Source organism: Papaver somniferum, chromosome 7 (assembly GCF_003573695.1).
Source record: "Papaver somniferum cultivar HN1 chromosome 7, ASM357369v1, whole genome shotgun sequence".
NCBI classification, from domain to species: Eukaryota; Viridiplantae; Streptophyta; class Magnoliopsida; order Ranunculales; family Papaveraceae; genus Papaver; species Papaver somniferum.
Window position 1 is genome coordinate 46,764,892 of NC_039364.1, and position 18,141 is coordinate 46,783,032.

An 18,141-nucleotide genomic window follows, 5' to 3' on the forward strand; every position below is an offset into this window, starting at 1 on the left:
CTTCAGGATACAAACAACAGTTTTTCCTGACTATATAAAGGATATGACGCTTCAACAAGCTCATGTCGCTCAGAATAATTAATGCTCCTAGACGTTCGTACTAATATAGAGCCATCAATTAATTATTCTTAAATTCTTAGATTCATCCACTGAATCTCTGGAAAATATTCAAATATTTTCGTAATATTTCGTTACTTCAATTCGTGGTTCTTCTCAACTGAATTCCATGGGTTTGTAATAAATATTCAATACACGGGCGTCTGAGTTACCTTCGAGTAAGCCCCGACTCAAAAGGTGCAAGTGTACTCGACGATGATGCACTAACAATCACCTGCACGAACGAGTATTTCAAAATACGACGAAACGATGAACCTATGCAAAATAGGAAAGAAAATAATAAATAATAAAATATTGACTAAGGCGCTGGGGGACTGGGCCCACTGACCGGCCGGCCGTGTCTTGGCCAGTCCATCATATTTTGTTATTTTCCTTGATCTTATGAAAATCCTTTCATTTGAACAAATATCCTTCGTTTTGAGGAAACTCCTCAATTTCATGGTGTTTCCTTCACACCAAGGAAATAATATAAAATTGGGAAAAATATCGTGGGGCCGTGTTTATTGGCCAACCGTCCATGCCTTGATCCCGGCCGGCCCCACAACTCATGGTTCCTCATTATTTTATTAATATTTCCCTAATCTCATGAAAACTCCTTAATCTCATGGTATTTCCTTAAAACCGTGAAAAATAATATAAAATTGGGAAACTCGTGGGACCGGGCCCCATCCGGTCGGCCATGCCCTAGCCGGTCCCACACGTCCCTTTATTTTATTATTATTTTTAAGTTTCCTTGATCCCATGAAATTCCTTGAATTCATGGTATTTCTCTCAAATTATGAAAATTCCTTCAAATCATGGAAATAATACATAAAATTAGGGAAAACGCAAGGGACCGGGCCCCAGCCGGCCGACCATGCTCAAAGCCGGTCCCACACACCCTTATTTTATTATTAATAATATTTTATGTTTCCTTGATCCCATGGAGACTCCTTCACTTCAAGAAAACTCCTTAATTTCAACAAACTCCTTGACTTCATGATATTTTCATAAAATCATGAAAAAAATATAAAATTAGGAAAAAGCACCATGGGACCGTGGTCATTCACCGGACGGCCATGCCTTGGCCTCAGCGGTCCCACGCTTCATCATTCCTTCATTTTATAATTATTTTCCTTCATCTCATGAAGTTTCCTCAGTTTCAGCAAAACCCTGATTTTGTCATATTTTCCCAAATGGTCGCTCAAACGCATGCCAAAAAATATCAAAATTCTCAGAACTGAGACACGGACGTTTTGACGACGTGAGCATGTTACCTTGACCGACCAAGGTTGGCTCTTTGGCTTGCAAGGAGCCAGTTCCACGATTTGACCTAATTTGCGCAATTGCACGTATTAGGTCCAAAACTCTTCCAAATAATTTTGGAATTTCATAGAGTGATCGTCATTCGATCCCGTGACCATCAAAGGCTGGTTTCATGACCCCTTGGTCGGTCTCTCACCTCTTCACAATTAATTAGGTTTTATCACCTAAGGCTCAGACGAGCATTGTATGAGAAATGATTGAACCAGCATTTGATCATCCTTTCACCAACTCTTCAAGGGGTCTTGGTATTTTCTCACTCGAGCATATGTGCGCTACATGGTTGACCCACGATCCCATGTAGCCGGTCCCTCCTTCATTCCATGGTTAATTTTCAATAAACCATCAATTGGTCGCCAGTTGATCAAATTAGGGTTTATGAGTCCAAGGATCATAATTCCAGACTCGGACGAACGCAAATAATTTTACGACGATCTCATGATCAACATTTTATTAATTATATATGGTCCAGTTGCCAGTATCTTAATTTAATATTTTATTTGGTCACGCTACCAATAATTCATCAAACGAGCAACGTTCAGATGAATAATATTTGCTCACACTGACACACTGAGGAATATTGGTTCATCTTAACTATCAACATTTATTCGAGAATCGTACCTCTGTCTCAACAGACACGTTCAATTCATGAGTCTCACAACATTTTGCAAAATCATGTTCAACTCAGCAAATACATGCACTCATCGTCCCATGAAGTCATGAAGTCAGCATGACTAACTAAATACACGTCTCCCTTGCAGACACCACGAGAATCAATCGTGTCATATTGGGGGATATTAACTAGGGTTTTGGTCTGGTGGTCTACGACACGTGTGTTCATACACACGATAAAAACGTGAGCAAGTCGTGGAATCAGTTGAAGGAGTTAACAAAGTAGTGGATGGAAAATCGACCAAGTCTCCGCACGATGAGCAACTGGTTTCAAACACGATTTCCATTTCCCCACTCTTTGATTCCATCAATTGTCACACTTCATGGGATCATGGTGTTTACAATTCCAGCAATATAAATAAGTCTCTGAATCATGATTGGAGATACAAGAATCTCACGTCAAACAGAAAATAAGAGATTAACAACTCATCATCTGAGCAATTACTCTCAACAGAGATTCAATCATTCAGAACTTATCTTACACAATACACCTACAATCTTTGATTACCACTGATTCCACACATTTCTCAGCTTCCCTCCTACAGATCGACCCATCCTCTCTTGTGACCGAATTTACTCCGGAACGACCATTGTATTGGTTTAGGCCGGAGTACTACAGAATGATCTCTCGAATTCAAAGCACTCCCTTCTTGCATTGCATCTGTGTGAGGTTGAACATTTCGCTCGTTTCAAGGAGTCTCCTCCACACGGTCGTCTCCTCAATTCCGTAAAAACCAGCAAATCGTTTTTCCCCATCTACAGATTGGCGACCACAGTGGGAGATTAATATCTCGGTTGCAATCTCACAATTTCACAAGATGGCTGGTCTTAGGTCTGGGTTAGTTACAGGTTCCAACACAAACGATGGTAGCACTAGCAACAAAAACAATGAGGATATCCCGGAAACAATTCCGGCCTCTAACACTGGCGGTGATGATATTACTCCTCCTCATGCTAACACGGAAGGTCATCCTCTATTCGGCCGACACCCTGAGGAAGTCAGAGGAAACCCACCACCTACCATTGCTGATCTCATCAAAGTGCAAGAGACCCTTGCACAGAATCAAACCGATATGGCTACTACACAGAAAGATTTTTTTAATTATCTGAAGACTCTCACTGACAAGATGTCAGAGAAAACTCAAGAAAAAGGAAAGGAAAAGGAAAAATCCTCAGATGCTGATCCTGAGGTGGTTCCAATTCATACAGTGGATGACAACGAAGTCCGCAAAGCTGCAGACGATCCATCATCAAAGGAATCATCGAACTTCATTACTCGGGAAGACTTGTAACGCCTTCTGGAGAACCATGGAAAGGACAAGACCCCACAGGTCCATCGTCACCAGCCTCCATATCCCGCCGCGACGCAAATGATCCCTCTCTCGAAAGGTTATGTTTCTCCAACCTTCACTCTCTATGATGGAACTGACAATGCTCGAGAACATGTTTCTCAATTTCTGGAAGCACTGGGTGAACATGAACACAACCATACCGTCCGTCTGAAGGAATTTTCAAAATCCCTGAAAGGCAGGGCCTATACCCGGTACAACAACATCGTACCAGGAAGTATCAAAAGTTGGGGAGAAATGGTTAATGCTTTCTACAGAAAGTATTTCTTCGTTTCATAAAAAATTACCCTCTCTGATCTCGGAAGGATGTTTCAAAAGAACAATGAAGATCCTAACGATTATGTGAAAAGGTTCAGAATTCAAGCGTTGGATTGCCATGATCCAAATGTCACAGAGAAACAACTTGTGAACTTATGCATCAACGGAATGATCCCAGTCTACAAAGCTTTATTGGAGAATCTCAGGTTTCAGACTTTCTCAGAACTCCATGAAGCAGCCAAGAGGCCGGCAACCAATGCACCTGCTCTATTAGAAAGGACTAAGACTGCAAAAGCTGATGAACCACGAGAGGCTAAAGGCAGCAGCAGAAATTTGATCAACAAACAATACAACCTTTAACCTTCCACAAATTTTGTCGCGGAAGGGAGCAAACGGAAAGCTGAACCACATCGTAAGCATACTTCCTCGACCCCTTCAAAGGCGCAAAAGAAGGATAGCGTGCAAGCTCCTCCTCACACGGAAGATCCAGAAACACCTGATTTCCCTTGCTCCATTGAAGAAGTTATAGAATTGCTGGATGCCTGGATTCAAGATGGTGCAATCAAATTGCCATATGCCAAGAAGGAACCAACTGAAGAGGCTATGGAAAATCCTCGGTATTGTCGCTTTCATAGATTTGTCAGCCATCCCACAAGTGATTGTAAAACTTTGAAGCGCATATTTAAAAAAAAAGTTGAATCGGGAGAACTCAACTTGGGGATTGAAGGAGTACACAGAAACCCCCTTCCGGTCAGAACCTTTACTATCTCAGAACCTCCCGTCAAAGAAGCAGTTCAATCCTTAATTGAGAATGTCTGCGAATTGCTATACTTATCAAAATCTCAAAGGAAATACATGTTTGTTGCATTAAACTACATCGTGTCAGGCAAGCGTCTATTGATTCAAGAGACACTCACTGAGCCTCTAGCAACAGACAAATAAATGTATGACTGGGGACTGCTCACCACAGTGCACATCAAAGGAAGCGAGTTCAAGAGAGCATTTGTTGATGTCGGCACTTCCGTCAACATCATTCCTTTGAAAACTCTCAGAGCCGCTGGCATTACTCGACAGGAAGCTACTCATGCCCCATATCAATGAGAGATCACGAAGGAGTTTCCAGAGACGCGTACGGCTACGTCATCCTCAAAGTCAAAGAAAATTTGGTCTACACTGAGACCAAGTTTTACATAATCCGAGAAGATCCGGGATATGATATGATTCTTGGACGCACATAGATTCATAATGGGAAGGTGATACTGACGCCTTCAATTACACATCTCTCTGCTGAAGAAACCTCTGACTCAAATGAAGAGAAAGAAGATATCTCACCATTCGAGTATCTGGAGGAGGTCAAAGCCTTGACAGAACTTACACAAAAACCTGAGAAACATCCAAACGCTTTCGTCAAGAGATTTCGCACTCAGGCAAGTCTTATTCCTTCTCATATGCCCATATCGTCAGTTTTCAAATATGCTTATTTGGTTCAAGGGCTTCACTCCACAAAAAATGTAGCAATCGTAAAATGCTATGAGTGGATAATCTCGCCTCAGCAATATTTCACCCAATGGTTGGGTTCAGAATCTCTATAAGTTGATCATCCTATCAAAAGATTCATTTCTGAAAATGTGGCTAAGCATGACAGACATTACGAGGGATACTCCTTCCTGCACGAGTGTCCATATGTGCCAGAACCACGGAATCCCACCACAAGAGGAATTCCGAATCAACAGAAGATATTCAAAGCGCAGATGACCAAACCTAACAAATTTTGTGAAAGGGACCTGGTTCTCAAAGCAGTTCAGCGCAATGTTCACTCAGCAAGAAAATCTAATTGGGAAGGACCATTTATGGTTGCTAAATCCATAACCGGAGGATACTACAAATTGATCAACACATACGGCAGAACCCTACCAGTAATTCATGAGAATTGGCTTAAGGCGTTTGACTGAAAGCATTGGACATTTGAGGTACTGGGCGTTTGATCATTCATGGCGTCCGGATTTGGCATTTAGGATTTTCTTTCATTTTATTATTCAATTCCTCCAAAACGTTTGCAATACTTGCAATCAATATTTGAATTCAGCAATTTGTCAAAATTCAGTTCATATTTCTAAAAAGAAAATCTCTATCAAATCCAAAAGAAAATCCTTAACCATCTACCAATCCAAAACCAGCTAATATCAAAACCCAAATAAAAACCCCACATCTCTCAGAAGTTCAGAAGTTCAAGAAATTATGAAAAGGGGATCAAAGAAAATCAGCAAAAAAGGGTTTTTGCTCCTATGCATCCCTCAAGACTTGCAAAGCCGCCTTCTCCTTGTTCAACTCTTCAGTCAGCCTGAAAATCTTTTCTTCCTTCTCCATCACAGCATCATTGGGAAAGGGTATGTTGTTCTCACATGAGTCCTTGATAGCGTTCATTTACTTACGAAGCCACTTTACATTGAAGCCAAGTCTTTCTGAATTCTCCAAGTTAAGCTCCTAATCAAAGAGTATATCTGGAGTCACAGTATTTCTGGCCCTAGTGTACATATCACCTACAACACGCAAGATAACGCCTACTTGGATTGTTAAGGCATAAGCACGTCCAGGTTCCTTGTTAATGATCATGTGACCAAATTTCTTCCATATTTTCTCGTACAAGCCTGCATATCCGATGGAAACGCTGAATCCACCAACTAATTCATGATACGGGAGTGATGCATCGAATGGAGGATCAAAAGCAACTCCTGCACTTGGATATTCATGCACTACTATACGATGCTCAGTTATCGGAACAACTTCTACAATCAGGGCAACAGTTTCTTCAGTATTCTCCGCTGGTGTCTCGGCTTCTTCTATCACTGAAACAACAACAATCTGGGTTTCCATAACTTCAGTGACAACCTTCTCATAGACTTGAAGTGCAGGAATGGTTGTCTCTTCATTGATAACTCCAGTGAAGTTTGAGTTATCCTCATTGGTTTCAGTATCCTCAACTTCGGTATTTGACACCTAATACGAAGATTACATGAGGTTAGAGCCGTTTAAGCATGAAACCAAGTGATATTATAAAATATAGTACACAAACAATACAAAATCATCAAATTTTATCATTATACGCTCAAGGCACGAGCAAATAGCGCGAAAGTCATGAAAATGCGTTTTACAGTAAGCTCGTCTGAAGAAACTGTACTCTGCCCTGCACTAAATGACGAACTGGGAGCAATCTACGAGGAATATGAGGATGGGTTATATACCATTCTTTTAGTATGGATGTCCTCTACCACATGTAAAATTTAATGACAATCCGATGAACGAGCAAGGAGATGTGGTCAAAACATTGAGCAACATACAGTCTGAAAAAGTTCTGAAAGTCTCCTGGAAGTTTACTGTTTCGCCTTTTTCAGGACCTGAACGTGCTCAAAACTTGAAAATATTATTTTCTAAAGCTTGGAAATTCTCCGGGCTTAAATATGCATATGCAGATAATGAAAATACGACTCCAGATGAAGGTTTTACGACGTTTTGCTAAAAAACCGAGTTCTGAATTTTCTGACGACGAATTTCGACCAAGTTTTTCGTATAAACACATGGATTCTCATTCATTCATTCATAAATCATAACTTTTATACTTCTATGAAGAGGATACTAGACATGTACTTACTTGGGGGGTCTTCGAAGTATCCAAGGAATTGGGATTGTCCGTGTTAACGACAAGAGGCTCATTACTTCCATTCGGCTCCGAATCTTTGGAATTGCCTTCGTCTCCACTCCCAGAGGATGAACGAGTATCAGCACTCTCCACCTCCATGATGACATCCTCCTGTACACATCCTCAACAATTAGCATTTCATCTATAAAGCATCATAATTGAATATGCGAAATAAATACTTACAGCTTCTTCTTCGTCGCTCAAATCAGGAATTGTTTGCTAAGAGACAGAGAACCGAAGACCATCGATACTTGATGGAGTAAAATTCTGCAACTGAATAACAATATTGGTTTTACGATCCTAATAATGCGGCCGAGAATAAGTCACAACAAAATAAATACTGAGAACTCACCAAAGATACAACTGGGGACTTCACGGTATTAGGTAACAACTTATAACTTTTGATTCTGACTTCTCCGCCGTGAACAACCACTTCAGTTTCTGAGAAGTCTACACAGATTCGAGGTCTTACATTACGACCATCCTGTGGTAAAATTCAGCAGTATAATTAGAATACAGTTTTATAATTTTATGAAGATTATACGAAGGAACATACCTGAGAACATCCTGGAGACGATTTTCATTTATCACCACCCGAGAGATGCTTCAATCTTGGTCGACCAGAAATCATCTCAGCAGAAGGAGGATCTTTCACTGGAGGCTGACCAACCTTCACGAAATCATCAAGTTGTTGATCCCAAAAGTCTACATAACCTGGAGTTACATATGCAAATCTCTCGGAACAAGGAAACCATTAATTACTTCATTCCACGTGGGTATGGTCTAAATGAGTCCTAAGATGCTCAACTGATGGCTTCCTCCTACGAAAAGTTAGAACACACTGATCCATACCCATTTGTCGAGCTGTTCTATCAATATTGTATTCCTCCATTGAAAGCTCTCCGTACATGGCCGATAACAAATGACCAGGAGTGCAACTCAACATGAAAGATCTCTCGCCATCATTCAGATTCGCAACATACGTCAAAGCCATACTCTCTCCAGTATTGAAAGTCGTCGGCTGAGAAACATAAGAAGGAACTGACACCCACGGGCGGAAGTTGAACTCAGATTCATCATCTAACACATCAATGAGGCGTGATTTAGACCGAGGTTGCTTTGTGGACCAACGCATGATCCTGGCATTATCTTTCTCAGAGAAGATGTGACGAGCATCAGCATTCGGTCCTTGCAAGATATTACGTGGAATAGGCGCATAATTCTTGAAATGCTCCCACATCAAAGCTTGAAGAAACATCGTGTTGGCATAGCATTCAATCTTCATAAAGTCATTCGACACACTGGAGTCTATAATAAAGGAGTCTAAGTTAGAGTACAAAGAACCCAGGAATAGGCTACCTATTGGAAGTTGCTCACCTTGAGCCATCTTGATAGCAAAGGGGATCACGAAGGGTTTCAACAAGTTTCCACTGTCTTCAAAAATTTCTGTGGACAGCCATAAACATAAGAAAGTAGCAATGGGTAACATACCGTCGATGGGTCTATCAGAAACCTCGTCTTTTGGCCACCAGCGTGTCAGTCAGTGAGCATAACATCCTTTACTGCCATACGCCTTATTCACTTCCTCCATTGCAACTGTCAAGATGTTAGAAACCGCAGTCTCTTCATCTGAAAGATCCCCAGGGAGATTTCCCGTGATTGGGAGATGCATCAAAGCAGCCACGTCCTCTAAGGTAATGGCAAACTCTCCCCATCTACATATGAAGGTGTGAGTGGGAATACACCAACGATCAAGTAGAGCCACAATACCTCTCGCGTCATAAAAAATGAATAATTCTCCAGAAGCTTGAATAGCTCTCGTCACTTGCGTCTGATCAAGTATATCCTGACATGAGGGAAGCCCAACATATGTCTTGCCCATCCAGAGAATTTTTCCAAAGGTCGTCGAGAAAGATTAAACTCTATGATCGATGCAAAGAAGATCACTCGTTCAAGACAAAACCGGATCACTGTCTTAGGAGTCACCAATTTATTCGGGGTAACATTTCTGGGGTTTATCAGAAGACGATATGCTGGAGATTTGAGATGTTTTTCAGCTTCCTGCTGGACCTCGAAAAACGCGTCATCTATATTTGGAACATTCTTGATTCCGGGGGTTTCATATTCTTCTTCGCCAATGGAAGTCTCATCCATACATGTTTCATCTCTGGAGATATCATTATCAACACACATTTCGTCTCTCGAAGCATCATTCACTTAGGAATCAGACATCTTTGCGAGGTAGCTGTAAAACTTACATTGCATTCTACTTCAGTACATTATCCAGATATGAAATTCAACAATATGATGGAATCATGCAAATGGAAATACTAGCATCTGCAAAAATGGTAATTCTTAACTCTTACCTTTTTACGATTCCACTAACAGTAGTGATGATAATGCAAGAGTTAACACCTCAAAACTCGTTCGTTTCTTCGAAACCTACAAAAGACGAACGAAACTCAGATTTTCATAGAATCACGAACACTTCTACCACCGTAGTATCATGGAAACTAAAACAATATTTCATCATAAATAATTGTTTTCTTTGAACATTACTCAAAATCGAACTTGGGTTTTTGAAAATATATGTTTACAAAAAAAAACGTGAAACGATAAATCACGTTTTTATTTTTGTGAATGATAACTCACGCAAAAAAAAAAAAAAATTCTTTTCCGTGAGCATGTCACGGTTTTGTATACAAAGGTATTTTTCGTGGACATATCACGATTTTATATAAAAAAAAAAGTTTTTTTTTTCCTTCGTCGTTCGTCTTTAAAACGAAGGTTTATTTCAATTTTGTGAAAGCTCACACCTCACAAGACAAAGTTTTGATTTTCATGAAAGCTCATAAACAAAATTTTATCACTGGACACAAGTACACACAAAAAAAGAATTTTTTTCCTTCGTACTATCGTCATTCTTTAAAACGAGGGTTTATTTCCGTTTTGTGAAAGTTCACTCCTTTTATGATAAAACCTTGGTTCTCATGAAAGCTCATAAAAAAAGTTTTATCACTGGACCTAGGTCTATTTATAAAAAAATCTCTCCTAAATCAGGGATTTTTATTAGTTTTTCAAACTAACGATCAAACGAACATATGTTTTCAACAACGAGGGTTTTCAACAAAACTCACACTCATATATATATATGCACATGTATATATAATTCAAACATGATCACTTCATGAAACTCATTAACTTCTGGAAAAAAAAATGGGCTTACCTGGTCGGCCGGACGATCGGCGGCGACTGCCGGCGGCAAAGCTCCGGCGAATTTTTTTACTTTCTTCCTCTGAAGCGTGAAGAAGGTGGAGGGATCAAGGTGCTGGTCGTGAGAGGGAATAAAAAAAGGGGATTAATTCCCTTTTATATCAAATTTTATTTACAAAAACCTAATCCCACAAGGATTTCCTTATTAGGCCCGCCCCGCGGATCCTCAAACGACCAAGGTCCCGTCATCAAAATCAGCGATTCAACACCAATTTATGATCATTAGATGATGCTCTATTATGCCACTGGGATCTTCATTCAAGTCATAGTTGGCTCGTGCTATCAAAATCCGGTAATGTTTTGACTTACGACTAAGTTCAATTACTTATATTGTTTATGACCGGAAAATCACCATTCCATACTGACTGAGGAACACGACTGTTCCTCACTAAGTAGGGGACTTAATGTAGATGGTGGATTTTCGATAAAGGCTAAAATCGTAAACCCATAATTATACGAACTTCTGATCCAGCAATCAGACGTGAGTATTGAGACACGAGTCTCTCATCGAATCTCTGACTGATAATACTGTCTCTCAGAGTACATGTAGATATGTAGCCTCTCGGCTAGGCAACGACATATCTCATGAATACTGACCACTTCAGTAATTACTTCTATATAGAATCACGAGATTGGACGGCTCCTAGACAGCTTGCCTGCTAGTATAGAACAATAACGTCTTCAGGATACAAACAACACTTTTCCCTGACTATATAAAGGATATGACGCTTCAACAAGCTCATGTCGCTCAGAATAATTAATGCTCCTAGACGTTCGTACTAGTATAGAGCCATCAATTAATTATTCTTAAATTCTTAGATTCATCCACTGAATCTCTGGAAAATATTCAAATATTTTCGTAATATTTCGTTACTTCAATTCATGGTTCTTCTCAGCTGAATTCCATGGGTTAGTAATAAATATTCAACACACGGGCGTCTGAGTTACCTTCGAGTAAGCCCCGACTCAAAAGGTACAAGTGTACTCGACGATGATGCACTAACAATCACCTGCACGAACGAGTATTTCAAAATACGACGAAACGATGAACCTATGCAAAATAGGAAAGAAAATAATAAATAATAAAATATTGACCAAGGCGCTGGGGGACTGGGCCCACTGACCGGCCGGCCGTGCCGTGGCCAGTCCCACGCCAGTTTTATATTTTCATATTTTGTTATTTTCCTTGATCTTATGAAAATCCTTTCATTTGAACAAATATCCTTCGTTTTGAGGAAACTCCTCGATCTGATGGTGTTTCCTTCACACCAAGGAAATAATATAAAATTGGGAAAAATGTTGTGGGGCCGTGTTTATTGACCAACCGGGCATGCCTTGATACCGGCCGTCCCAACACCTCATGGTTCCTCATTATTTTATTAATATTTCCCTAATCTCATGAAAACTCCTTAATCTCATGGTATTTCCTTAAAACCGTGAAAAAATAATATAAAATTAGGGAAACTCGTGGGACCGGGCCCCAGCCGGCCGGCCATGTCCTAGCCAGTCCTACACGTCCCTTTATTTTATTATTATTATTTTAAGTTTCCTTGATCCCATGAAATTCCTCGATTTCATGGTATTTCTCTCAAATTATGAAAATTCCTTCAAATCATGGAAATAATACATAAAATTAGGGGAAACGCACGGGACCGGTCCCCAGCCGGCGACCATGCTCAAATCCGGTCCCGCACGCCCTTATTTTATTTTATTATTAATATTTTATGTTTCCTTGATCCCATGGAAACTCCTTCACTTCAAGGAAACTTCTTAATTTCAACAAACTCATTGACTTCATGATATTTTCATAAAATCATGAAAAATAATATAAAATTAGGAAAAAGCACCATGAGACCGTGGTCATTGACCGGCCGGCCATGCCTTGGCCTCAGCGGTCCCACGCTTCATCATTCCTTCATTTTATAATTATTTTCCTTCATCTCATGAAGTTTCCTTAGTTTCAGCAAAACCCTGATTTTGTCATATTTTCCCAAATGGTCGCTCAAACGCACGCCAGAAAATATCAAAATTCTCAGAACTGAGACACGGACGTTTTGACGATGTGAGCATGTTACCTTGACCGACCAAGGTTGGCTCTTTGGCTTGCAAGGAGCCAGTTCCACGATTTGACCTAATTTGCGCAATTGCACGTATTAGGTCCAAAACTCTTCCAAATAATTTTGGAATTTCATAGAGTGATCGTCATTCGATCCCGTGACCATCCAGGGCTGGTTTCATGACCCCTTGGTCGGTCTCTCACCTCTTCACAATTAATTAGGTTTTATCACCTAAGGCTCAGACGAGCATTGTATGAGAAATGATTGAACCAACATTTGATCATCCTTTCACCAACTCTTCAAGGGGTCTTGGTATTTGCTCACTCGAGCATATGGGCGCTACATGGTTGACCCACGATCCCATGTATCCGGTCCCTCCTTCATTCCATGGTTAATTTTCAATAAACCATCAATTGGTCGCCAGTTGATCAAATTAGGGTTTCTGAGTCCAAGGATCATAATTCCAGACTCGGATGAACGCTAATAATTTTACGACGATCTCATGATCAACATTTTATTAATTATACTTGGTCCAGTTTCCAGTATCTTAATTTAATATTTTATTTGGTCACGCTACCAATAATTCATCAAACGAGCAACGTTCAGATGAATAATATTTGCTCACACTGAGGAATATTGGTTCATCTTAACTATCAACATTTATTCGAGAATTGTACCTCTGTCTCAACAGACACGTTCAATTCATGAGTCTCAGAACATTTTGCAAAATCATGTTCAACTCAGCAAATACATGGACTCATCGTCCCATGAAGTCATGAAGTCAGCATGACTAACTAAATACACGTCTGCCTTGCAGACTCCACGAGACATCAATCGTGTCACATTGGGGGATATTAACTAGGTTTTGGTCTGGCAGTCTACGACACGTGTGTTAATACACATGATAAAAATGTGAGCAAGTCGTGCAATCAGTTGAAGGAGTTAACAAAGTAGCGGATGGAAAATCGACCAAGTCTCCGCACGATTAGCAACTGGTTTCAAACACGATTTCCATTTCCCCACTCTTTGATTCCATCAACTGCCACACTTCATGGGATCATGGTGTTTACAATTCCAGCAATATAAATAAGTCTCTGAATCATGATTGGAGATACAAGAATCTCACGTCAAACAGACAACAAGAGATTAACAACTCATCATATGAGCAACTACTCTCAACAAAGATTCAATCATTCAGAACTTATCTTATTTAGAATACACAATACACCTACAATATTTGATTATCATTGATTCCACACATTTCTCAGCTTTCTTCCTACAGATCGACCCATCCTCTATTGTGACCGAATTTACTCTGGAACGGCCATTATCTTGGTTTAGGACGGAGTACTACAGATTGATCTCTCGAATTCAAAGCACTCCCTTCTTGCAGTGCATCTGTGTGAGGTTGAACATTTCGCTCGGTTCAAGGAGTCTCCTCCGCACGGTCGTCTCCTCAATTCCGTAAAAACCAGCAAATCGTTTTCCCCTATTTAAAACTACAACTTGCTAAAAGGGTTCGGTGTACCGAATTATCGTTTTGGAGATATGGTCATCGCAACGAAGTGAATGACAATTGAAAAATTCTTGGATTTCTTCTGATAAAAATTTGGGGTTACATTTTTCACCGAAAAAATCAATTCCAGATCCAATTATTTTTCTTGGAAAGAAAAATTGGGTCTTTTGTCTTGGAGAACTAGGGGCAATGAATTCGTACATCAGATGAAGTTTCTACAACGTCCGAAGTGAATCGTATGTATTAGAGAAATTCCTATGGGATGAAAAAACTCAGAGTTTGTTCATTTTGCTCCCACTATGGAATGAACAAACCAAGAAAATGGATGTTCAAATGAACAGATTTGTTCATTTGAACATCGAGTCAGAACAACAGACGCACGTCTATTGTAATGGCGCGCGCCATCCCTACTAACGCTGGCGCTCGAAAGAAAGACGCCAGCGTTCGAACATTGAACGCGCGTTTTAGCTTATGTCTCCCTCCAGCGTCTGAGGAAATGTCGCCCCTCACATGTTCTCTCTCCAATCTCACATTCATTTTCGAGTTTGGAATGAAGAATGGTTCAGATTGGATATTTTCAAAGATCAATTGCTTCAATAGAGGATTCAGTTTCAGATTTTTTTAAATCGTCATCAATCTGACATGATTTTTCATCAGCTCGGTGGAAACTCGGTATGAATTTCAGATAAGTTCTATCATCATCTCCTGCTTTCTTGTTTCAAGCTCGAATTCGAGATCTCCTGCAGTTCAAATACGTTTTGGTAGTCATTGTGGAAATCAGATTTGGGTAAACTTTACTTCAGCTTTGCCGAATTGCCTCTGAGATTCTTGTTTCGATTTCTTCAAGTGTTGCATTCGATTTTGTTTTTGGGATGAAGTAATGATTCAAGATATGCTGCTGTACATCTCCGTTTATGGTGGTGTTTTGTGGAAATGAAATTGGGGATAAATCTACTTCTTCCTTTTGTCCAGATCGTCATGTGTTGCTTGCATTTCATTGATTTTTCATTCAATTGGTAAAAACTCGAGTTCTTGAAGATATTTTGAGATGGAGATTTGTGCTCGAGCGATTCTTCTGCAAATCAGTGAAGACTCATTTTCAGCCGATGATTTTTCATTACCTAAATGAAAATTCGATGTTAGTTCAAGATAAGTTCTCTAGCTGGTTCATCTTTTACAGTTTTCAGAACCGATATGTGTGCTCTTACGAGTTACCAATTCTTCAATCTGGTTTTCATCTACTGCGAGAGCTTATTGTATAGATATTGAAATTAAACTGGATTATGCATCATCCAAAATAGTGGTAGTAGAAATCAATTTGGGGACCAGTTTTACATCGTATTTCAGATTAGAGAGCATCTGTGATTTTTTATCACCATGAATGTCGAATAGGGGTTTCATGTACTGTGGTTGTGTCAGAATTTGCTTGCGATATATTGTCTGAGTTATAAAAGACGATGCCAAAGCGTTAGGCGGCGGAAGGCCGCGAAAAAATTTAGCGACTTTTTCAATTTGGCGGTCATCGGACTTGTCGGCGATTTTTTAGCGATTTTCTAAAAGGCAGGTTGGGCCTGGGCGCCGCCTTTTAGTCCACTAACAGAAGTTACACCATCCTTAACCCTAAGGGTTTCCTTTATCTTACTTTCCTTATCTTATCTTATCTTTTCTTTTCTTTTCATCTTCAATTTCAGCCGCTCCTCTTCCTCTCTCTCTCTCTCTCTGTTCTGCATCTCTTCTTTTTCTTTTCCTTATAACAATGGCCACCACCGAAGCATCAAATCGCACAGTACCAATACCAGCTGATGGAAAAGATATAGCCTGGCAGTGGGGGGAGAATAGATGTGCTAATAAAGATATTGTCTGGTGTAAGACACTACTGATGTTGAATTAGATGGGATTGTTGCTGGTGATGTTGAAGAGGAGACAGTGGACTTTGGCAATGAGCAAGAAGAAGATATCGAAGTGGACATCTAATAGGACTGTTTATGTGTCACCTTTTAATCCGTAACTAACTTAAGACTGCTGTGTTGTTGTATTGTGTTGTTTTTTGGATATTTAGAAACTTAAGAGCAGTGATGACAAAACTATGAGTCTTAAGTAGCAAATGTTAAGGATTATTGAATGACATCCAGTTTATTACATGGTTTATTTACACCTCAATCTCCTGCTAATATTATCTGTGCTTTAGTATTTTCCCGACTAGTCGACGACTAGGCGCTAGGCGCTACTCAGCCGCCTGACACCCGCCTTACGACTTTTATAACTCAGTATATTGTCTTAAGAAAATCCAGCACAAGGTCCTCATATGCAGTCATAGATTAGTGATGACGAAGTATCTCACAGATATATATGCTCAGTCACATATGGCAAACTTTACACTACACTAGTGCTCAGTTTGAGGGGGAATGTAGCTGAGTCTGCATCCGAATGTTCCAATAGCATATGCATCAGTTCATTGTATTGTCTCCAGGTTTTACAGTAAATTGGTTAAACTTGGGTACTTCATTAAGTACTTGCCTTAGAGATTGCGCAGGTCTTTTGAAGCTCCTCCAAGAGTTTGGTTCTGCTGCTAGTATAGAAAACCAATGGTGCATTGAAATGTTTGAGATTGTTATATCATTATGTGATTAAGGGAGCTGATTGTTATACTTCTGCTACTGCATCTGAAGACACTGATGGCGTGACTTTCTTGTTGAGCAAACTGATTCACTTGTCCAGTGATCGGTTTGAGGGGGAATGTTAGAACCTAGTAGTCATCCATCTAACGTGCCCGTGTTATCGGTTTGAGGGGGAATGTTAGAACCTAGTAGTCATCCATCTAACGTGCCCGTGTTATCCTATAGTATCTTACCAAGTCATTGTAATTACAGTTGTAATCCAGCTGTACTCCAGCTATAGTTTCTCTATTCTCTGTAAAGAAGCTATATAAGAGCTTCTCTCTATCCTGTAATCTCTTGAGTCTGTTTGAATAAACGTTTATCACGATTTACAGATTCCTTCAGTATGTGACTAGGAATTTCCTAACGGGTTCAAAGAACTCACTCCGCCATAGCTAGCACCGGCTTCGTGGTCGACTTTTCTATAATCTATCGCCGGCAGCAAAATTAACACTTTCAATATCCTCGTTGGCGTTGGCAGCGGTAGCACCTTCTCTTACTATCACTGGTGCTGACAACGCCAGAACCTTTTCTTGTTTTCTCTTGCACCAGCGGCTTCATCACCACCATTATTTTCTCTTGATGGTTACGGCACCAACATCGTCTTCTCCCTTTATTGTTGGTGCTATCTCCAGTACCTCCATTCCAATCGTTGACACTAGAAGTGTCATCCCCATCCTTCTTCGCTGGTGATGGTGTTAATGCCAACTATGTCTCACATTGCTTAGCACCTAGCTCCATCCCCCTTCGCTAGCGCTAGCTTTTAGGCATTATATCCATGCACTAATATTCTTCAACTCTTTATACCTAGGTTCCGCTGATGCCACGAGCTTCCATTGACGCCATAGACTGTTAGAGTTGATATTGAATACCTTAAGTAGTAGATGCTCATGTCTAGTGCTATCAAGCAAGACTAGTTGATAGACATAAGCCATGGATAGCACCATCAACTGGAATACCACTCGAGCTCGGTGCAAACTTTTCAAAACACCAATATATATTTAGCCTCGAACTCTACTTGAATTATTTAATTACTTAAGCCTCCACTACACTTGATAGTCTTGTCAGACTCGATGACAATTAATCAAATTAATTATTGATGTTATATGTAGTACCTTGGCTCAACTAATTGACCAAGTATCCTTTTGCTAACTTCTCAATCAACTTGATGCTAGCTGGAGTTTGCTCTACAACTAGCATTTCTAAGAGAATCAATTAAGTCACATTAGGGGATATCTTTCGG